Source organism: Uranotaenia lowii, chromosome 3 (genome assembly GCF_029784155.1).
Source record: "Uranotaenia lowii strain MFRU-FL chromosome 3, ASM2978415v1, whole genome shotgun sequence".
In the NCBI taxonomy this organism is placed as follows: Eukaryota; Metazoa; Arthropoda; class Insecta; order Diptera; family Culicidae; genus Uranotaenia; species Uranotaenia lowii.
Window position 1 is genome coordinate 332,278,996 of NC_073693.1, and position 23,759 is coordinate 332,302,754.

Consider the following 23,759-nt stretch of genomic DNA (forward strand, 5'->3'; position numbering starts at 1 on the left):
CTTAATTGTGCTCTGCTCGAGTCAACAAGTTCAAGTAAAAACGCATTTTAAAATTGATTATAGTGAAATAGCAAAACTTCAATGAAGGTGAAATATGAGGAACAATGTTTAAATCATGTAACAGTGTGTACATTATAGATCAATATGATTTGAGGTCAAGGAATTGAGTCACTTGAGAACCACGTTGTTTTTTTTATTAATATTTCAAGAAAGAGTAAAAGTAGATTGCTTTTTTGCTGGAAGATAAATACTATGGGAGGTACGGAACTGTGCCTCATGAAAATTTATTTAAGAAAATACGTTATTCTGTAGAAAAGAGGGGCGATTACTATGTCTTGGATGCTCGTTATGCCGTTATCTCCCCTATATGCCTCTAAAAGTACGCAATCATGTTTAAAATTCTAGAAAAAGTGATCAACCTGAATACAATTACGAACAAGTGAAGTGCGTATTTTATCAAGTTACTGATAAATCGACACCCCTTATGTATCGGTAGTTTGACGACAACAAGAATGCTCGGTATGAAACAATGTGATGCCTTTGACAAGGATGTCTTTTACAGAAGCATAATTTTCTGACGCCTATCTTCTTCGGCAATTTAAATTTGTTCTCATTTTGTTTTGTCATAGAAGTTATTTACAATTGAATTAATTTGGAAACTGGAAAAAAAAACTGTTTTCACTCAATACATTTCACTAGCGTACTTACGGATGGAGCATACCATTTCAGTTCAAAGAAAAATTCTTCATGGAACTCTTTTCTTATCAACAGCGATCTCCTAACTGTTGGATAATTTGCTGACTTTTAGAAACTCGCCTGATTATTTAAGGATTGATTCAAACAGCACCAAAAACAGAAAGCGATCTGAAAGTATTTTATCTGACCTCGAACACGAACAACGGACGAGGTTCATCAAAAATCACTCAGGCCAAGTCAGGCATCCTACTGCTGCAAATATGCAACCCATCTCTCCGACGGCCAGAAACGCAAGTGCAACTCCCGGAATTAGGTTAACTGACGCAATGACCCTGAGACAGACACAGAAACAGAGAGCCGACTGTGTTACGTTGGGGCCAAGTGAGATGGTTCTTCTTAGTCATCATTAAACAATCAAACAGCCAGCCAGTTTCATCGGCAGAGATGCAGGTCAGCTATGAAGGCAAAAAGGAAGGAAGGGTATCGAATGGTACGATTTTTGCGCTTGTTCCAATTTGTACAATGCAAAATATTTCATACACAAAGCCCATCCCCCGGCTCCGGCTCAGTAAATCAATGGGAGAGGTAACCCACATATATCACAATAAACGACGCTTATCAGTTGATATTTTCTAGGGCACTGGCAAACTTTTCCTGTAGGTTCCTACCTACTAAATACTAGACACAGGGCGATAAGCACCGGAAGGAAGAAGGCAGCAACAAAGAAAGTGATAGTGTTCCTTTTTTGCAATGTCAACGAGAATGTAATTCCTGTTTGTTTTGGTTTATGGGGAAGATTAAAATCATACCTTGAAATGGTGTCATTCCTCTTCACGTGAGTACTAGTTGTCATACAAAGTAGCTGGAGTCGATTGGAAAACATAATAAATCCTTCGGTATATTAGAGTTGTATTCAGAGATGTGGGATTTCATGGGGCTTAGAATCTTCCCACAAGTAAACAAGGCATATATTTCGAATATAAACAATCAATTCGGCAGAAAACTCTTACATCCTACAAACAAGCAACGTCTGCGCGACTGCATTGTAAATATTTTTCATCGCCTCAAACTAACAACACAACAGTGCAGCAGACTCGGATAAGCCTGCAAGCAGACGACGACGGCCGAACGAGACCTTAAAAATAAGCCGGTCAACTGCAGTCGGCCGAAGAAGCAGGCACAACAAAACCGCGTCACTGTGCCACCATAAAACAAAATCGCACAATATAAATAAAGCCGTATGGGGCGACTCCCCCTCGTCGCTTGCACTCCGTCTTGGCACTCAGTCAAGTTACCCCAAAGCACACAAAACAAAAAAAAAAAAAGAAAAAAGAGAAAGAGGCGAGCGCGGAAAGAGTGTGTTGTTGCAGAAAGCCTCTCGTGGTGAGTAGCAATTTTCAAGGTCACTATCATCCGCGTGCCGTGATGGGAGCCCAAATCCGATCAGAGAGCAGCTAGATACGGCAGCGAGCGGAAAGGTTCACTGAAAGTTAACCGCTGGAATTCATTGCCGAAGCCGCTTGGGCATCAAGTCCATATAAGGCCGAATCCGGTTGTTTACCGAATGCCTTTCCGAAATATACCTACTTCGTATTGTTTTTTTTTTTTTTTGTGGGAAAACAATTGAATACAATATCTTAAATTTGAATTTGTTGAAAAAAGTGTATTTAATGGAATCAGGAATTTTTTTAACAACTTATTGATTATTTAAATTTTATTTTCCGAGACATTTTAAGTAGGATTCTTACTGACAATTTCTTTAAACATTTCAAATGCACATACAATAAAAAAAAATTGATGAACTATATTTAAGTAAACAATTGTAACCAAACGAATAAAATAACATATCAAAACGCATTGAAATTGTATCGGCTTTTCAAATAAAATAATTGTAATCTTTTAAGTACATATTATCTTTATGAAAAAAGCTAAATAAGCTATGAATAGTGTTTCAAGTACCGTCTGCATTAGCAAGTATTCTGCAAAAAAAAAAACCATTTGTAGCCCACTCGATGTTGCAACCCAGCAAAAATGTTTGTAGCTACATATATTCCTCCTATGCTATTTTCATATGCGTCCCATAAGCATTCTATAATGCTCGTCTGTAAATTACAAAAACATCTTTTGTCTACCAAAGTGAAGGTGATATACAGTCAGTGACAAAAGTAAGTAACCATGAACAATTTTCACCGAAATTATGCTTATTTGCCTTATAAAATAGTTGTTTTATGAAATAATTTACACTGACTGATCCTTTTAATGCAGGGTGGCCAGCGAGTTTCCATTTTCAAATACCCGTTTTATTCGGTTTGTCTATAAAATATTTTTTGATTTCCGCGGTTTAAAATAACATGAAGGAATCTGTACATAGATTTTTTTAAACAAATAAGTAGACATTTATGTGTATGAATGATTGTTGGTATATTGTACAGAAAACGAAATATTAACATACTGAAATGTAAAGCTTCAAGAAAATAATTAAATTAAAAAATAATTCTAGCTAAATCTCGTTGAATATTGCCACCTTCTTCTCAGTCTTTGAAAACAACTTCGCATATCATAAAATTTCTTTTCATGATTTGGATTTGATAAAATATTGCTTTGATATAATGCCATGTGTTCTGAAAATTTCAAGTTGAAGTTCCAATGAAAACTACTAAACTACAAACTACAAAAACTACTCCAATGAAAAATTTGTTTATTTTTTCCTCCCTTTTAAAAAAAATTGCTATTGAGCTCTGGCTTCTGATATTTGAGTTATGATTATCAGCAATTAATTCCGGATTGAATTACCGATTCAAAAATCGAACCTAAATTTCAAATTGGGATTCATTTTAATTTGAATTCAAATTTAAATTTAAACTTCTAATTCAATATTCATGTTAGGTGGAATTCAGTTTTTTTTTTTGGATAACTTTAATTTTTTTTTTGATAATGTGTATCTAGAGTCTGACCTCTGAGTGCTGGATTCTGGATTTGCAGTATTAAACAAAAATATAAGAATTTTCAGTCCGACCCGAAAAAGGTTTTAGTATAGTAATGAATACTTTAAAATTAAAATTTTATTCCAAATTTTCAAAACCGTGCTTGGGTGAAATTTTTAAATTTTAGATTTTAGACAATGAATTCTAATTCAATATGTTAGATGTAGATGTAGATAGCATATGTTTCCGAAACTCATACACATATGATTAGCATTTTTCAACAATTATTTACCAATGAAGAATGCGCTTATCGTTATCAGTAAAAACACTAAATTTATAAATAACACAAACCAAAAAATTTGAGTTTTATTAGGATTTTTTCTCGGAATCTTCAAAATTGTTTCCCGTACATTTGAAATATTTTCTTTACATTTCTGCTTATTTTGAGTTTTGACGTAGCATAGCGTGTGTCTGATGAAGCTTTGAACATAATAAATTCTAGGCAAGTTGTAAGAAAGGTGTTAAGCATCAATCTCAAGTTTCGAAATAAGAATTCAGGAGAAAAAAACGATCAACATATGAATGCAATGATATCAACATTTTTGATTTCTTAACAAATTTCTTCATCCAGACTTTCGGGTTTATTTTTTTTTCTTAATTCGTGAAGAGAGTGCACTAAGGTATGAAATTATAATTCTTACATTAATAAACGCTAGTAAAGCTAATTGAAAAGAATTATGTATCTAAAATTCACATTTATTTAAGGTTTTTTTTTGTTTTCATTGAAAACACATTTTTTACTATTTACACAAAATATCTGTGAGCATAGTTCATTCATGAGAAATTTTGCTGCTAGCTTACGTTATTTTAAAATACGTATAAAATATTTTTGGCCTGAAACTGAAACACTGAAAATGTAAGCGCTGCTGTGAAAAAATTCCGACTTTTTTTTAATATCTTGGATTTTCTTCTTTTATTCCTTACGGAATGTAAAGTGTACTCTGAAATGTAAAGCTTCAAAAACGATTCATATAGAATTTTCCCGATTTTGATTCGAGATTCCAGTTTTTTCCTGGTTTTGCCGGTTCCATTTTCATATTTGGGTTTTTTTTTGCCGGTTTTCCCGGTTCGCTGGCTACCCTTTTTTAAAGTCCTTTGGGACAACCCTGAAATTATTTTTCTGAAAACTCACATATGTTTAACCTGTTTAATTTTTCATCCTCAGATGAAAAATGATTTGTCAGTCATGAAAAAAGCTGCAAACTCGACAAAATAGCTCATTTTGTACAAGAGTAAACATTGTAAAAACATCCCTGAACGCCTCAAAATATCAACAAATCGTCAAATTGCAACTCCATTACGAGCAGGGTCAAGAATCCATTAAAAAAAACTAAATTTTCATAAACTTTAAAACAGCAAATAAAAAGACCTGAGAGTGTGCGCCATCGATGCCAGCGACAATATTTTCCAGTTTTCTGATAAGTTAAAATAATTTAATGCCCGTCTAACTTCTAGCGTAGTGGACGTTAAGCAAGACAATAATTTTCTCACTGAAAGCCCGCGGGGAAGGAACATATGAGCAAAATCATTTCAAAATTTACAAACTTGGACTTCCTTACAGACTTCCTTTCAAATCCAATTTAAACCGATTTCAGACGACTATTTGTACGATCGTTTCAATTGGAATTGCGATTCGGAATAACGTTTTAAACAATTTGAGCTATCATTTCTGATTCGATTTCACGTTTGCTGGGTTAACGGTATGATGGGGGTGTGGATTTCATGAACCCACCTTTTGTTTGTTTATCAAGAGGCGCGAAAAATATCTGGGTGACTGAGGTGTTTTCTCAATATTTGGAGCTATCAGCTTAATGAAATTGAAATTTTTCAAGACTGGTTAACGCCCATCCAAAGAGATTAAAATGGGACATTCACACATTTAAGAGTTGTGAAAGGCAAAAAATGAAATAAAGTTCATTTTGGCAACGAAAACTAATAATTTTCGAACATCTGCCCTCTTATAGCGGAGCAAAACAGCAAAGAAGGTGATACCACTGTTTTATTTCAGTTTTGTGAAAGATTTCAGCCAAACTGATTATGCCGGATCAAATTTCAATTTCTTCTTTTGTCATCAAACCCCGCTCCTCCTCCTCTCCCACCCTCGGTTTCACCGAAAATTCCGAAGGGCGGAATACATACAGTTCAAGATATTTTATTGCAAAATTTGATAATTTGTTTAAAAATTGAAACCGTTTAGAAAAATTGTAGAGGAGAGTGGGGTATCGTGGGCCATGGGGAAACGTGGACCACTTTTAATATCTCTGATGTGTGTTGAGATAAAAATCTCGAACCAACTGTCATCGTCGTCGCTTTGCGTGAGCATATACTTCTATATGTTGTTGACTTAAATACGCATCATAAGCTTCTTTTATTTATTAAGCTAAAAAAAGTTAGAAAAATTAACTTTCATAATTAAAAAAAAACCACCCGCTAATTGCATCTATGGTGAACCTAAAGTTCTTAACAAAAATATGCTCATACGCTTATTATCTCAGTTTTGTCATGATCTTTCACGTGGAAAAGGAATTTTTGATGGAACATCAATAAGTCACACAAACGCAACCAATTTGCAAATCATAGCTTGTGGGGAAGCATGGGCCACACATCTTAAACCACCTATATTTTTTTATGTTTTTATACACATTCAGAATTTAAAAAACGTTATTTCTATCTGTAAAGTTTTCTTATGCCAAATGAAGAGTTATGAAAAATATTTTGTCCATCATATATAAGAAATTTTGCCAAAACGTTCGCGAACCAGGTTTTAGAATCTATTCGATCATACACAGCTGTATTTTTTATTTCATCATCTAAAATTGCTTCAAAATAACGAAATGAATTATGAAATCACAGTTTAGGGTCAACTCATAAGGTTTGCATGTTATTTGGTCAATTTGGATTTAGTGGCCCACGATTCCCCACCATTTTTCAAAATCCAAAATATATTGTTTTTTTTTTAACAGTCAGAATTTGGGGAAAATAACTAATTAAAAAATTAAAAAAAACCTTAAGATACCTTGAAAATGTAGAAAACTATGGCATTTTTTATTTTCATTTTATCTTTTATAATGAAGAAGTTATGGAACAACGAAAAAAAGTGGCCCACGATTCCCCACTCTCCATTATTACATATTTAATTCCAATTTTTTTTTTAAATTTCTTTTAACTAAAATAACTCGGCTTTTTAATTATTTTCCATGTAGATTTTTTGCAAGTTTGTTGTGAAAAAAGAAGGATTTTAAATTTGTTTCTTTACTGCAGTATTGTTGCTTTTTAAAGCTTTTTAAAAAACTGCGCACATTAACTTTACGATCAGTGATCGATGTGATAAGTGTGAAGTGTTAACAAAATTGGGCCAGCAAAAAGATATACTTCGTAGGATATTGGTGATGCAGACGGTATTTTCAAATACAATTGAAAACTTTTTTACGTTTTTTAAATATTTTATTTGGAGAAGCTGATAAAGTTTTTGATGTTGTATATTATGATTTTTGTTAAAAAATGAAAAAGGGTTGCTCATTAGAAATATAGTTTAATTTCCCAGCAAACATAACATCGCATTAGAAATGATAATTAAAGTCGTTAATGACGTTACTTCAAATCGCAATTCCTAAAAAACAAGTAAACGGTCCTTAAAAAGGATTCCTTGAAGTCTGTTTAAATGATTTAAATTGGAACAGCTTTGTTTTTCTCTCTGTGACCAGCAACCAGATTGCTAAAAACCAGATGGTGTTTTAGAAGAATCGTCCAATGATAAAAGCATCAAATATTGTAGCTGGCAACAACATGCGTTGAGAGCAAAAACTTGTTCTCTCTGGCATTCATTTAGTATGTACGAATAAGGTGTCGAATATCGTTCAATTCGTATAGTTCTCATCGCTTTAGCCAGAAATTGAAAATATGTATGTATGTATATCACCTCCACTTTGGTAAGTAAATGCTGTTTTTTTTTTCGAATTTCATACGTTTGAATTGTTGAGTTTATTTCATTTTTCATGTTGATTTTGTATGGGGCTCCCTGCTTCGTTTTGAAAGTGTGAGGAATGAAGATTCATGCAGCACAATAAAGTTCATCGTTAAGTCAAACTTGCTCGTGAAGCTCATTTGACAAATATCAGCTGAAGTTATGAGACTTAAGTCGTATTTTTAAATTATTTGTAGGGTCCCCTTCTAGTCTTAACACATTAAGAACCACAATAAAAGCCAAACGAAAAAAACCCTAATCTCTATGGGTTATATTTTATTATTCTTTTAAGTGAATATGAGTTCATAGAAATCGTTTGAATTTGTTTGTGTTCTGGGACCTCCTCACGTTTTGAAGGTTTGAGGGTAATTTAATACAACTAATCATCTAGCCATGTTAAAACTTGCTTGTGTACAGAATTTGCTTAAAAGTTTTTCCTTATGCTCTTGTGCATTAATTAATTAGACCTTCAAGTTGTTTCGGCGTTCTACAACTTGTGTTGGAAAAACCGTATTTATGCAATTTATTGCCTAAGTAACTCCACCTACATAAATTTGGCTAACTAAAGTGATGTCAGTCTTTAAAAAATAAGTATTACTTATATTTCATTTTCAACCCATTATGAGTAGGATATGTGTATCCAAAACTTTTGTCCTCTCTTGACCTGCCATAATTTTCAACCGAAATTAAAATTTGCTGCTCTAAGTTGTCGACTGCTGACGCCGCCACACCGGCCGGATTTAGGCTTTTGCGCACATTTGCAAATGAACAGAAACAAAAAAATCACATATTGCGCCAGGTAATCAGCATTCCGGTTACAGTTCCTCAAAATAAACAACACTCGTATGTACCTGGTAAGCGAATTAGGTAAAATTGCACCGCTTGTTGGCCACTCGCTTATTTAAACCGTTTCGTCGTTCAAAGAAGAGGGAATTAGACAAATTACATATACTGCGTACCTTGCTAGACTACCAACTACGGTTTTTGGCATCGGGTTGAAAGCGCAAAAAAAAACCTTTTAATCGTGACATTTTCGAAGAAATTCGGTCAGCAGCGTCGTGTTCTGGCGCTGCGATTCTTTGAAATGTATTTAAACCTTGCACAGCATAAATTGTAGCTTTGCGCGTTTTAAGTTGGGTTTTGGGGTAAACAAATCATTATCAGCAATTTTTTTGATTTCTTCGGGATGAACAAATACTTCAAGATTCTTTTCTTTAAGTTTGGAAAGTAAATGAAGAAAGTTTACGCCTGTTCCAGACACAATCTGACAATTGGTTTTTTTTACGTTTACACCATAACAATACAATTTAAACGTTCACTGTAGTTAGTTGTTAAGTCATTTAGACTTGTATTGCATCCACAGAAGAGACATTTCGCAGACAGAAGTGGGGCCAGTTGACTTATAAAAGTGTGTGTCATTTTTTTATTTGTTTATTTTTATCCTCTTCTTTCCTTGATTCTCACTCTTTTCCACTTTCTGGTGCCCGTGCATTGTTGACGATGTTACTCAGCCGTCCTTTTTTTGGCACTGAATATTTGCGCCTGATTTGGTTTGTAAATTACCGACGACGATGCGATTTCGTAAATGTCGCGTGCTGAGGAATTTGTTGTTGAGAATGGTAGAATTACGAGGGATTTTTTCATTCAAAAATAATTTTGAACTATCAAGATATAGAATCTTTGAATACTGAAATATCAAAGTTTCATGTCGATGCAGCTTACTCTATCTTTTCAATAAAATAATCACCATGATCAGCGAGTCCATATTGAGTTTAACTACAATATTTTGGTAGGATGCCTGGATTGAAAAAGTTCAAAAGTTCAATTAACTATGTAACGTAAGACTGTGTCGATTTGAGGTAATTTTTTAATTTCTCAAACCATGGGGTTTTATAGGTTTCTATTTGGTTCAAAGCTTATCCATGATTTTTATTGTAGAATTTTTAAGTAACGTTTACATGAATAAATTTAAACTTTGATGATTGCATGGGTAACTTGAATATTTTGTTCTAAAAAATTCACGTTATTTTTTTTTCCTTTAGTGGAATCGAGCCTGGTAATGGATTTTGTGCCAGTTTACAAATTATTTAAAAGCAATTTTCCGCTGAACAACTTTGTTGAAGACTGTAACTTCGTATTTTATTGGGCAAAAAAGTTATTAGTAGTTGAGAAGCGGTATGACTTTTGGCATTGAAAATCAATCAATTGAACTGACTACTTTTCAAGCAGTACTCTTTCCTTGAATTAATAAAGTTTGTTTAGAGGTCCAAACTAAACCCAAAGGGGATTTGTTAAAAATAATTAGGGTACCATTTACTCAGACGAATTTGAACTCTTAACTGTCTTGTGCAAGTGTGTTTTTCATATATTTTTTGATGGTGTTAAAATTTCTTCCAACCAATAATTTAATCTCTGATTAGTTCCATTATGAAGCCAACAATTAAAATTTTTCCCAGAAAAATAGCGGACCAAGCGAAACCAATTCACCTTGGAACTACATTCTCTTCCCAGAACCTGATTTTCCTATCGCTTTGCGCCTGGTCCAGTTCTAGCTTCTCATCAGTTCTTGTTTTTTTGCGGCTACTGAACTAGCGACCTAGTAACAGAAACAGGGAGTTCGTCGATTTAAAATCGCGACATATTTGCGAGGAATTTCGATATGAATTTTCAATTGTCTGCGTTCAGATTGACGGGGGGAGTTTGAGCTATTCGATTTGGCTAGAAGTTTCAGATTCGAATTGTTGTATAACAGCCCCCGGTCTCTTCTTCAGATATAAATCTTTCTTGAAACGCTCGGCGTTGCCAATGTAAAACTGTCAAGGCTTGTGTCCATGATGATTACCAGCCGGCGGCCAATCGCCGGAGAAGAGATTTGCATGTGCACATATGCTAATAAGACTATGGAAATGAAACTGTAGAAAAACTGCAAGTTTCTCTCTAGCTAGAGAACGTTCCGGGACCAAAGTGGTATTGCACATTTAGAATAAAAATAAACTCGACTCCAACAGCCATAAGACGAATGTGTCGCACACAATCCTTCTGCTTGAGAGTTTGTGTTGTTGGAGCTTGTTTTCTTCGTTTCTCCCCGATAAAATCCACTCTATATGCGTGCGGTGCGGTTTTCCGGGCATCGGAACTGGATTTGCGAGCTAGCTGGACAGCGAGCGAGCAAGCGAACGAAAGTGCAGTTGATGGCGACAAGGAGATGTGGTCGTATAATACTTGTACGCGACCACCAAGGTCATCCGCAATCTCCACGATGGGGAGAAGAGAAGGTGTCAGTTGACGTCTCATTCGAATATGCATCCAGACTCTCTAGATGCAGGCAAATGCCGGATCCTATAAGCTGATGCATTCGAAGGAACCTCGACTGTGCAACGTCTTTAAACCCTTGAAACAGCTGGAACTTGTAATGATTGATTTAATATCAATTTTCATCCAAAAATACAGAATTTAATCATTTTGTTTATAAGGTCCTTTTTAAAACATGAATTTGATGCTTTTTACAAAACTGTTATTCGCATAGTTGTTTATGGTGAGATAGTGAGAAATAGTTGATTTTCGCTCAACTAGTTAGGTTTACGTATTATTTTAAGGTATACACTCATATATAGAATCTTAAGCATCCACTATTTTTGGCTGTCAAGATTGACATAATGAAATGCCCGAAAATTGGATAAATGGCTGTGACAAAATTGACGTTGTACGAATTTCTTCATGAAAAATCATAGAACCATTTACAAATATAATAGGCAGGTCATATGGTCATTAACGGTGACAGGAACATTGAGGCAAATATTACAAATCGGAGAAGTGAAAACCTCGCAAAAGATATATGACTGCATCAAAGCAGTTTTCGAGTAAACAAAACATGCTTCTAAGTTTTTGTTTTGCCCCTTATTCCATACATTTTACGGAAAGTAGTAGTTTTTAATTGATCGGAAAAGTATGAGAAAAAAATTCAAAAAATCTGAAATTTACACCCGATGAGGAAAAACGTATGAATAATTGTTTGGCATTATTACCTCAAATTCAATGATTTTTGCACTTAAACCCTTCCTGCCACAGATGCTGTCAAAATGCTGTCTAAATACAAGAAAAAGCAGATCGTCTTGTTCTCAGACGAGAAACTTCTTTCGATTGATCCGGTGTCCAATTCACGTACAGATCGGTATATTTCACCACTGAAAGCTAAGGATGTTCCAGAGAATACTTATGGAACTCAAAACCTACTTCGATGGAGCTCGAGATCGCTAGGCATTATTCATCTCTTCAGAAAACTGAAGTCTACATGGTCATTTTGAAGAATAAGGTGCCTACATTAAGAAAATTATTCATGACAAACAATCGACCAATGAAGAAAAAAATTATTAATGAAAAACCCGTTCACGATTAAGCCTCAAGGTTACATCTTCCCTTGATCAGATCTTACTAAAATTTGACATGATAAGCCAATAGGTAATGATCCCAGATATGATCAAAAACTTCCTGGATTTTTCAATTTCATTCATCGAAAATTAGCATATCTTATTTTTGCATCATTCGAAAGCTGCAACTTTCCCCTTTCATTTGAGCCCAAGTTTGAAAAAAATTATCGGATGGTCTAAAACATTTTGTTTTTTTTTAAGGTTTGTTTTTAACCTTTCTAATGGTTTAATCAAAGGAAAAATCAAACTAATTACTGTTAAAACAGTTGTCTTACTTTGAGCATTATTCCAACATCATATTTAATAACATGATCCAATAGGAAAATTCTCTGGCTACAACTTTGTCGAAGACATAAAAGTAATAAAAATTTAGAGGAAAGAGTTGGAATGTCACAAACAGAGTGAGCATTATTTCATTTGAAAAATGTTATAAAATTTCTAATCGCTGATTGTACCAAGACCAGAAATAGTATTCTGACGACTAAGTTATTGATTGTAGAATGTTTGAATGTTCAAAAGGGTTTATTTACATTAAAAAATCAATCTTTTAAATACATTTTATCAAGATTGTCTGAAGTTAAGAGCATTGATGAGGGATTATCATGAAAAAAGATGGACCTTGCTTTTCTTGAAAATTGTTAAATATTTTGAGCAAAGTAACGTCTTTAATATGAGCAAAATCTAGGAAAACAATGTAGATAAACTATTTTGAGCATTACAAGGCACTACACAAAATTCTGTGCATTTGACGATCAACTCTGAGGATAGCTGTTAAATTTGTCATGAAAATAAGAAAATGACATTCCAGAGGAGAGCCAAAAAAACAGAAAATCACATATATATGTTTGCAGTTTTCCATATATAGACTGCTACAAGATCAAAACCCATGTTTTTAACGTCATCCAGGAAATGTATATTTCGTTTATTTTAACAAATTAAATACTTTAAGTCAACATAATGTAAAAATTCACCGAAAAAATTCATGAATTTGAGCCCAACCAACGTAAAGCAAACTGAGAAAATAATTTCAATTAATTGTATTAAATCAAAACAATCGCTGAAAAAGTGTAGAAATCAAACTTAATGCTGGGATTTTTAAACAGTCTTTCACCTTTTAGTCGAAAAAAAAAAATCAATTAAAGACACTAGGTTCAGCTCGTAAACCTTTGACAAAAATGAACAGTCTTACGTTTCCACTTAAAAACGTATGTTAACTCCAATTCGACCACATTTTTTCATACCACAGAGTGCCTCTAAAACGCACATTAATGCAATCAAACATGAAGAAAAGATTGAACAATTTTTCGGTTTTATATATGACACTTTACCATCCTTGTGCAATCCTTGTCTAAGGTCTAAAAGTGAAAAGTTTGAAAACCTTCAAAAATCATCAAAAAGAATGAAAGATTTTCAACAAAGATATTTTGTTTAGATATCCAGGTAGGTTTTCAAAAATTTGGACTTAAATGGAAGACGAAGATTTAATTTTTTTCTTAGTCCCCAATGTTTCTCAATGAAGGTCCTTACGTTAACTTAGCTCAAAATATGAAATGAATTTCACAATTTTCTGCAAAAAAAAGAGTTTTGTTATTATTTTTTCTTTCATAACTCTTAAACGAGTTGTTGGCCCATTTTAGTGTCTTCAGAAGAGAGTTGCATCATTAATTGGGCTTTACCATTGTTTTTTTTTTGCAGAATATACGGTGATGCAGGATTACAGGATGTAATACGTCGTGTGTTTTGTGTCTAGTAAAAGTTCTTACGTGAGCATCATTTAAAATGAGTACTTTAAGACACCATTTAAAGTTTCTTCACTATTTTTCATGTTAAAAGTCATTACCGTAAAACGGGGTGACATTGATCAGCTTTGATGAACATGAAATTTTGCCACATAATCATAAATATCTAAGTCTAAAGTTAAAATATCTCAAAACTTTTTTCTTCGTCTAAAACCCTACATGTTGAGTTTCAAATTGAGTAAAACTTGGTTTCTTTTTGAAAATTTCAAATGTAAGTAAAAATGGTATTTCATAATTTTGAAATATCTATTTTTTCGAAGGCTCGCAAACAAACACCCTTTCTGATGGAATCAAAGTGTTAAGAAGCAGCAGGTTGGTTTATGTGACAGTTCAACTTTATTCCTTAATAAATTTACAGTTTGGGTGTAGTTTTTGTTGTATTTTGAGGTAAATTTTTTAGATTTAAAAAATAGGGACGTTATCCAAGAGTGATGTTGCAAAATTTAGCCCCTTAATTCATGAAGTATGGTCCATCTTTCAATTTTAATTGTTGTTCGGCCTTATCACACGAACTGCCTTAGTTTATCAATTTGTAAATTTGATAAACTAAGGCAGCATTTGTAAATATTATGAAGGTGTTTTGTATCCTTTATGATCAAGAAAACTCGTTAAAACCGTCAAAATAGAGACTGATCAATGTTACCACAAAGCATCAAATTCTAAACAAAGATGAAAACGATTTTTAAAACAAATTTAAAGAAGTCTAATAAATTTCTGCAACCATGTTTTACGTTCATATGAGTCCAGTACTGGTTTTCAAAATATGAAACATGCCAATATTGAAAAAAGTGATCAATCTTACCCCGTTTTACGGTACTTAATTATGTTTTAATATTTTATTTGGAAAGCAGATTAAATTTCAATGCATTTTGATGTGTTATTTTATGATTTCCTATGAAACACAGCAGAGTTATGTAGCTTGAAATATGGTTTTATTTTATTTATAAAATAAAACTCACCGAATCTAACTCATAACATAAAATTGTTAGAAATCTGAAAAAATACATGTGTTTTAAGTGGTAAAAATAAATTAAATTTTTAATTTTGGGGAAGATCTGAAGACCCCCGGCGCAAACCCGTCAGATAATAAAAAAAATCTCCGAATAACTTATGATATTTTCACCCAATTCTTAAAAACAACAGTGTTTCTTGTTAAACTAATCGTAATTCATGAATCTGACAGGAAAAGAACTTTGTAACGTGTTGATATTTGTTCCTACATGACAATTTTATTTGTTGTTGTTTGTATGTCAGTTCAATACAGTCAACTTTCAACAATTTTAGAATTGAAAATAAATTTTTATGAAAAAAAACTTTTGAAGAAAAAGTTTAAATTATTTGCTACCTATCATGTGTAAAATGTGTTAAATCAATATCTTCAATATTTATGCAGTTATATTAAAAAGAATAATTTTTCATTTTAACCCATAATCACCACCTAGACTTAGGTTGTCAGATCGGCCGCTTTTATCCGGAATTTCCCGAATATTTATTTAAAAAATTTAAGAAAAGCACGGTTCGAGCCGGTTTTTCGGATATCCGGATTTTCCAAATCAAACAAAAAAAAAAACAAATTGTGTTCTTAAAATTTCTAATTTATGCGTCCAAAACGAATTTTTTTTAGCAAGTTTTTTAAATTAATCATGAAAGGTTTTTTGGAAGCCTAAAATATGATTTTAAATCTTTTGTTGAGATTTTAAGAAAAAAAAATCAAGTTTTTTTCTTGATTTTTGTTGAGTAGGGCTTGGGTTTTGATTAAATTTGCCCGGATTTTCAGTTGTCAATTTTAAGAGCAATGCCCGGATTTTACCTGGTTTTTAGATAAAATAGCTCGGATTTAGCTTAGAAATAAATTTAAGTTTTATGACACTAAAGTTAAGGACCGTCCGGTGTCTTTTAAGAACGATTTCAAGAAAAAAAAAATTCGGCATCTCTGAAAATTTACTACGTTATAGAGGAGACTCTCTCCTATCCAATGCACTATTCAGGAAAAAAAAAATCGTTTGGGAAGTTTAGAACAATTTTGTTAAAGATTTGCGAACAAAATTTACGCGCAAGTTTTAGAAATATTCACTAATAACTATTCCTTAGAATTTAAAGTTTGCTATGTATATGCATAGATGTATTAAAATTCTTTCGAAAATAAATAATAACTCCGAATATTTTTATGAAAAACATTTTTAACCGAAAATTTTGGCAAAAAAAGTATAAATTTCGTATTTTTTTTTTAATTATCAATAAAAACTTGCTAGAATTATCTGTAAAAATAACTGGCAAAGCTGTAGAAAATTGACAAAAACACTGTAATAAAGGTGCATTCTTCATGCTCATTTTTATCGAAGATAGAATGCAGTTTTGAGTTGAGTTCAACTATTTGACAATATATTGTTTCTCCCTTATAAAAACTATTAAATTCATTTTCTAACTTTCTAACCCAGATCTACGAAAAAAAAGTTGTTCTAGGCAACCCGATCGATTTTTTTCCTGAAAAGCTGATTGGAAAGGGGAAAGTCTCCTGGGGTAAATTTTCGGAGCTGCCGATTTTTTTCTTTTTAAAGGTCTCAAAAATGCAAAGCCGTATATGTATCTGTTTAAAATTTAAGAATGTTTTGAATAGCTCAAAAATAAAGTATTTATTTCAAGTTCAGTTTTTAAAGGGGTCCCCGAAGAAAAACAATTAATTAGGGTAAAAGACTTTTTATAATCGACGGATTTATTGAATATTCAAGAAAAAAACAAACTGGGAGATGGGAATTTTATCAGCTCATGTATTCCAGATTTATAAAAATTTAAGTAAATATTTTGCAACTTTGTTGTATGTAAATTTTTGCCAATTGATTTCAATTTATCATTATTTTGACACAGCTGTATCCGAAAATTTTATTAGATTTTTTGTTCAGAAATTGTTCCTCAATCAAATCTTAATTTTTTCCCATATCAACTATGGTGTGAATTGAATAATTCTAGTATGTTATCTCTTAGAAAATTATACGTTTACCATCGACTTTTGGGTTGGTTTATTCGTTCATTGCCATTGAACTCTTAAAAACTAAAAATTGGATCGAACATTGTTTGTTAATTATTTAAAATCTCTTTTGAAGATGAAATAAATGTTTACAATAGTTCCTTTTCTACCGCCAGCGAAATCAAAATCATGAATGAAAACACCTATAAAATGTCCCACCAACTTATAGAGTGTCTCCTCCGGTTTTCTGCTACAGTTCCCGCAATTTCGGATGAAAGCGAAATTTTTAGCGCGAATGCACTCCACTGTTCAGCACCTCTATGAGACGCTCCATAAGATGCACAAAATACTTTTGCCACCACACTTCACACCGAAATCAATGCGCTCATATCATATCTTCTTCGTGATTAACACACTATCATTATCAACATCACAATCAACATGCTTCTCCTGATCGAAAGCAGTCGTCTTCCAATCGAAAACGGCAACCGATGTTGCTGTAGCGAAAGAATTGCACTGTTTTCTCTTCACCATAAATTGTTGGATTACTTTTTATGTTACTCTTTTTTCTATCAACACCGTTTGGTTTTTTCCTTCTGATTTTTACTTCTCGCGCTGCACTTGTTTTATCAACCGATAGTGCACCGCACAATTCCGCCAAACCGACACAACCAGTGCAACGAGATAAGTGATGTACCGGTTTGATTGCAATCACACATCAGCAGCACCACTTTCGATGCTCCTGTGCAGTTGTTGATAGTGAAACTTAAAAGTTGGCAAAAATCTCCACCTTTTTGTGTTATTTGTATCGTTTTCGATTTTCCTTTCACTAAATGGATAACTGACGGGATATTCTTGTTATACTAAGGGAATTTTCTGTCGAAGACAGAATGCCGCAGATCAACTCTAGGATGAGTATCGTTCGAAAAACAGCATCTCTTGTTCTTCTAGAGTTGTGAACTTGGCTCCCGGCTCTGTCTGGTTCCTCTTGAGCGTTTAGCGCATGGGGCGCGCATCCAAAACAAGCAAGAAACAACGCACGACGCGCCAACAATTTACGCGAACGAACTTTGCAATCGACCGTCTCGCGAACCGGCTGGAAATGGACTAACCCACTGAACGAGCAGAAAAGCAGAACTGCAGCATGTGGATGTGGTGGATGTGGATAGACTTGGACTTGAATTGCGAACGAAATCACATCGGTCGGACGACAGGCGCTGACGGGATGGCGTTGTCGTCGTTGGCAGATGACGACGCTCTCCGGGTTGCTCCTGCTGCCTGCTTGCTGCCGCGATGCACCGATTCCGGACTCTGTTTTCTTCGCGTATCCATCCGGCCGCCAACCAACAACAACGTCGTCTTTGGGGCAAGGTTTGCGATGGTAAACTGACTGAATAGCACGCTGATGGACTGTTGCTTCTGCTGGTGGATCGTGCTTGGTAGCGAATAGTACGCTTTTTTCGTATGCTGAGGGGATGGATTTCTCTTCGATATCGATGCAACGCAATAATGGAGGAGAGAAAATTGAACGAGAGAAAAGTGGTCCTTTCAGATTGATGGTGGGTGCGGATCAAGTATCGCAATTTTTCCATCCCAATCAATTATTGAAATGTTGCTGCGTTCAATGTTATGCATAGGTGTAATTTGACCTAACAAGAAAGGTCTACTAAGAATTGAATTACGACAATACCACATCATGAAGTTAATATTCTATTTGAAATTCGTAACAGTGATGATTAACACTTGAAACCCCTACCTTTAAAAAAGTGGGTCTGACACATTCAAAGAGCTTTTAGGGGGGTAGCTCAACTTTACTATTTAGGGGGCGTTGGAAGGGCTCATCAAGCCAGCAGATCGTGGCCTAAAGGATATAACCCTTGTCTTTTAAGCCAACGGTCATGAGATCGAATCTCGGTCGTGAAATAACCTCTCACGCATCATAGTATGATGAAGGTTGGCGGTTGGGGCATCAGTGAAATGGTAGTCGGATATACATTGGAATTGTACGCCTCAATGATGCATGCATGTGGATGGATCTTTTCAAGGGAACTTGGATTGCACTTGGAGATCCTACCTAGAGAACTGCAATTTCAACCAATAGTGTAAGGATGTCAAGTAGCATAGCAAAGTAAAAATAGTAACGCGGAGTAATATTACAATAGATCAAATAAATGGTCGCAGTGGACTCTCTTCCCAACAGGGAAAAAAGGGTACATCAAGACAACCATCCACTGTGTTGCGGAGAACGTCATCGGGCATGTGGAACGAACTCGACGGAACGACTTGATGAGAAGTGTGGGAGGGTGATGGACGAAGAGCACGACGCGCGGGCGGCAGTAGTGCAAAGAAGCACCAGTCGAAACGTGGAAAATCACCGACAGCGGAAACGGCATCGAGTCCGAATTTTCTAGAAAGGAGGAGGAGCTCGAGGAGCTGGAGCAGCTGCATCGTTACCAAGAAACATGAAAGCTCTATCAGAAACTCAACGCATCCCGCATCTCGGAGGCATCCTGATGGACGTGAGGTGATCAAAAGGTGGAAGCAGCACTTCGATGAACACCTGAACGGCTCACATGCAGAAGTTCAAGACGGTGAGCCATTCCCAACGATCAGTGAAGTTAAGGACTGAATGGATGGTTAAGGACGCCAGCTGAATAGCAACAAGACGGCTGGGAACGATGGCTTCGCAGCTGAACTCATCAAAATGGTCCCGGATAAGTTGGCCGATTGCATACACCGGTTGATGGTCCGGATCTGGAATACAGAATGAACTACCGAGCGATCGCTGTCCTAAATGACGCCTACAAATTGCTGTCCCGAACTCTACTTCGCCGCCTAACTCTACAAGCAAATAGATTCGTGGGAAATCATCAGGAGGGACGGACCAGATCTTCACATTATGGTAAATCCTCCAAAAATACCGTGAACACCAAGTCCCTACGCAACATCTATTCATCGACTTCAAAGCAGAATACGACATAATCGACCGTGACGAGCTATGGAAAATCATGGACGAGAACAGCTTTTCTGTGTAGCTAACCAGACTGATCAAGGCGACGATGGATAGAACGCAGTGCTGTGTGTGGATTTCGGGTGAATTGTCGAGTTCATTCGAATCGCGCAGGAGGCTTCGACAAGGCGATGGTCTATCCTGCCTAAAGTTCAACGTGGCGCTAGAAGGTGTTATTCGACGAGCGGTGGGTGAAACGAGGGGCACGATTTTCAACAGATACAGTACACTTATCTGCTTTGCCGATGACATCGATATAGTCGGTAGATCATCTGCGGCGGCGGAGGAGGTCTATCGCAAACTGAAACGCGAAGCAGGAAGGATTGGGTTAATGATGAATACGTCCAACACTAATTAGACTGGTTGTCATCTACGGGCTCGAGACGTGGATATTGCTCGAGAAGGACCTGCGCACATTCGGAGTATTCGAGCGTGGAGTGTTAAGAGTCATCTTTGGCGGCGTACAGGAGATCGGAAAGACCAAGTCGATGGAGATCAATACAGGAAATCCCTCCAGTTTCATGATAGCTGGGCACAAGTTGAGAAAGTGGAGTGATTCCAGTATCTTGGTAGCCAGATAACGCCTGATGGTGGTACTAAGAAGGACATCGAAACCAGGATCAGAAAAGCCCGATTTGCATTTGCGAGTCTCCGCAACATCTGGCACTCACGTCATGCTGCGAAGAGATGAGAACGAAATTTGCAGAGAGGCGCTTGAATGGAATCCAGAGGGACAGGCAAACCCAGAAACTCGTGGCGGCGAAGCCTAGCCGCCGAAATAAGGAGTGTATAGAAAATTAACTATAAACATATTTGGGCTTTCTACTTACTAAAGCGTAAACGCGCACAACTTTGCTCACCTGTATGTAGCATCTTGATCTGTCAAGAGTGAACCAGCGCTTTGTTTACGTTTTAAACATTCGTTTCTCCCAAAATGTCGCGAATTAAAAAAGATGTTAAAATTCGTGTGTTGGATACTTGGATGCAAGAGAAGGGCATCTCGATGAATGAAGTGGCGAAACGTTTCGGCATTCATCCGGCGAGCGTAAAATCCATCATCCACAAGTTCGGGGAACACTATACATTCGATGATTTGCCAGGAAGAGGCAGAAAACCAGGACCATCTGGCCCAAATCTGAACCGTAAGGTAATCAACTTCATCATCCGGAATCGATCGATGTCCATGCGGGATTTGGCGAAAAAAGCTGGGACATCTATCGGAATGGTACAGCGGATCAAGAAGCGGAAAAACCTGAAGACATATAAGAAGTAGAAAGTGTCCAAACAAACGGCTGAACAAAAATCACGAGCCAAAACCAGAGCCCGGAAGCTGTATCATCGGATTTTGCAGAAGCCAGATACGTGCATATGGAGGATAAAACTTATGAAAAAGAGGATTCCAGTACTATTCCGGACCAAAATTATAGCTATTGGGGAGTGACCATGAGAAGTCGATTGAGGTGGAAAAATTTGGCCAGAAAGTGCTTCTGTGGCAGGCAATCTGCTCCTGCGGATTGAGGTCGGCGAGTTTCTTTACAAAAGGAACAATAAATATCTACTAAAAGGAGTGTTTGCAGAAAAGGTTGCTGCCACTATACTAGAAACATACGACTCCACCATTGTTCTGGCCGGATTTGGCGTCTGCCCACTTCGCTAAATCTACTCTTAGATTGTTTGAGGATAACGATGTGGATTTTGTTGAGAAAGATATTAACTAACCAAACTGCTCCCAGCTTCGCCCTATAGAACGATATTGGGCTATCGTCAAGAGAGTTTTCAAGAAGGATGGTAAGGCCAACAGGACCATGGCGGTTTTCAAGAAAAATTGGAATGCTGCGGCCAAGAAGTGGGATCAATCAGCTGCACGAAATCTAATGAAACGCTTCAAGTCGAAAGTCCGAGAATATTGCCAATAATTACTTTTTTACTTGAATTTCTTTATAAACTGTAAGAATAAGCTTTTTAAAACACTTACGAACTGTTTCTTAGTTCGAATCATCAATAAAATCAATACAAAGAAAAAAAATGTGTTTATAACTTATTTTCGATACACTCCTTACGAACTGTCGACGAGAGTCTTGACATGGACCAAGTGAAGACGCTGGTTCCGGATCGTCAACAGTAGAGGTCTTTTACCACGGCCCTATACACCGGAGGATCGGCGCGGGAACATTAAGTAAGTAAGTAAGTAAGTAAGGAGAACGGAGTATGGAGGCGAAGGATGAACCACGAGCTCGCACGACTCTACGGCGAAACCAGTATCCAGTAGATGGTGAAGGCTGGACGGATACGCTGGGCAGGACATTTTGCAAGAATTCCGGACAACTGTCCTGCAGAACAGGTGCTCGCTGCGGAGGGATCAAGACGAACAGGGGCGCAACGAGCGAGGTGGTTAGACAAAATAAAGATTAAATTGTTCTCCGAAATTGAAAATAGCCAATTTTTTATCAAATTTCAATGTTTTCTGAAGACAGTATAGACACCAGCTGTTTTTTTATAATCCCTGAATTGAAGCTCGTGAAGAACTTTTTTGGGCGAATGTTACAACAATCCGTCCATAACTCTAAAACATTTAACGGCTCAAGCTTTGCAAACTGGCAGAGCAGATGAAAGTTCGAACCGATTTCAGTGTTGCTAATCTTTTCAAATCATTTTGATTTTCAATATTCCTAAAGATAATTATTTTTCAATGCGTCTATATTATCAGAGAAAGTACTATGTATTATGCCTCTAACCACGAAGCCATGGCCGTAGACATGAAACATCACTTTTTCCAGTATTTTGCAAAAAACACTTATGGAATGAAATTTGGCAATTTTTCATTCTTCAAAAAATATTTTTCAATTTTTTTCGAGCAACATAATGTTGATTGAACTTATGCTTACTTTTAGCAATAATTACTGTAAAACATTGCGAATCATATTTCTAATATAAAAAAACTGATTTAGTACATTTTTCAAACAATTAAAATTATCGAAAAACAGATCTATTTATAAACATTGATTGATAATTTATAAATATTATCAAATATAGTTACAGGTCAATTAAATATTTCCAAACAAAATTCTCAACGTTTTCATAATTAATTCAATAGAGAGTTAGCTTTGTTATGCAGAAAAATGTTAATTTAGTTTCAGTGAAAAAAATAACAGTTAATTGATCAACATATATTTTTATTCCAAGTCCGTTAATGCTAAAGTTATAACATATTTTGTACTGTTGCTTGTGAACAACCCCTGTATCAGGAAAACAAATCTATAAAATTTCTGCAAACACATGCTACGGCTAGCTTGCTAGGCTAAGACTTTCTTTAAGGATTTATGCGAACACCAAGTTGAAAAGTGGACAAATGAGGTTTTGAAAATCACGGTACGTGAAATTTTCTGAAACTATAAACTAAGTTATAAAATGCAGATTGTCAGATTCTGCCAGATTCTGGTTCTGGTGATATTGGGTTATGAAATTTAAAAATTAATAAATTATGAGTAACATCAAACATTGATAACTAATAAACTATCAACCTCCTATAAAAACAAAAACTGATTTCGAATCTATTTATTATCCTCCTTTTGATAAAGGATTAAGATATTACCTAGCTACTCTAGCTTCAAAGAAATAATGCTTGAAAAAAAAATCCTCAAGTTTAAAAAAAGCAATAGAAAAAAATGTAACTATTTGCAACATCATTGAAGAACATTTATGAGATTTCAGTATCAAAGATTCAAATTTCATCTATAACTCTGTTCAAGTCTTAAGATTTTTTTTTGACTACTTTATACTTTAAAAAAATATTTTATTCATTTTGATAAAAAAAATCCATAATATCCTTAAATTCTCATATTTCACGAGACTGTGATAAATAAACTTGAAGAACGTCTGAGTTTTCTCAGAAGTTTCAACATCTCACGGTCTTC

At 35.4% G+C, this 23,759-nt stretch overlaps 1 protein-coding gene across 5 annotated transcripts in view; it reads right to left on the bottom strand.

The window, feature by feature from the left end:
* Positions 1-23,759, bottom strand: part of LOC129751174 (protein ultraspiracle-like) — a 146,503-nt gene that overhangs the window by 86,982 nt on the left and 35,762 nt on the right. For 3 of the 5 annotated variants that reach the window (XM_055746527.1, XM_055746526.1, XM_055746524.1), the window contains exon 1: positions 17,055-17,926. The exons of 1 other annotated variant lie outside the window; for it this stretch is intronic. The gene's annotated coding sequence lies outside the window, so the exon portion shown is untranslated. Of the gene's footprint in view, positions 1-17,054; positions 17,927-23,759 lie in introns of those variants that run through there. One more of the 5 variants, XM_055746525.1, reaches the window with a different exon arrangement.